We start from the raw sequence: 774 nt of genomic DNA, 5'->3' as shown, positions 1-774 counted from the left end.
CCCTGGCCAACAACACGTGTTACTGCAGCTGTCGCATGGCCCTGGGCACACTGGCCTCTGAGATGCTGCTTGCTTTGCTTTGCCACCGGCAGTGAGATGGCCATTAGGAAAGGCCTGGAGTCCTTTGACTTGCTGGACCTTCGCCGGCGTGAGCCTCAGTTTCCTCTTTGTGCTTGTCTCAGACGGTGTGAAACTGATTAACTGCTGTTAGCGGTTCCTCCCAGGGCCGGGATTCTGCAGCTCCCGCTGGGGACCGAAGGTAGGAGGCGCCCCACCTCGCGTCAGCACCCAGACGCTGGAGAAGCGGGGAGCGGGGTCACGTGGGGCGATCGCTAGGCGTCTGCCGCTGAGCTGGAGCCGCCCAGGATGCGGGGTGGCAGCCAGGCAGAGGGAAGGGCCCCAGGGGGGAAGTGGGGTTCCCCTGAGCACTAGCGCCAGGACAGCGTGGAAGCGGGGCGACGTGAGGGGTCGGGTGAGGAGGCCACCGTGGAGGGGTTGCCCACGTACTGTGAAGAGGGTCCCCAAGGGGATGAACCTTCACGACGGAAAGGCTCCAGCAACTGCGAGCCCGCCTCCTCGGACCTCTCTTCGGTCCAACCCCGCCCCGCCCCGCCTCCTCGGGACCTAGCCCCGCCTCCAAGGCACCGCCCACTCGCCCGCCTCCTCCGGGCCTGCTCCGGCCCGCCCTTGCACCATGCGCGGGCGGGCCTCCAGCTCGCCATTGGCCGGGCTCTCAGGTACGCCGCCTCGTTATTGGCCGACAGCCATCAGGTG

This window comes from Tenrec ecaudatus, chromosome 12 (assembly GCF_050624435.1).
Source record: "Tenrec ecaudatus isolate mTenEca1 chromosome 12, mTenEca1.hap1, whole genome shotgun sequence".
Classification (NCBI taxonomy): domain Eukaryota; kingdom Metazoa; phylum Chordata; class Mammalia; order Afrosoricida; family Tenrecidae; genus Tenrec; species Tenrec ecaudatus.
Note: the sequence above shows the minus strand (reverse complement) of the source record.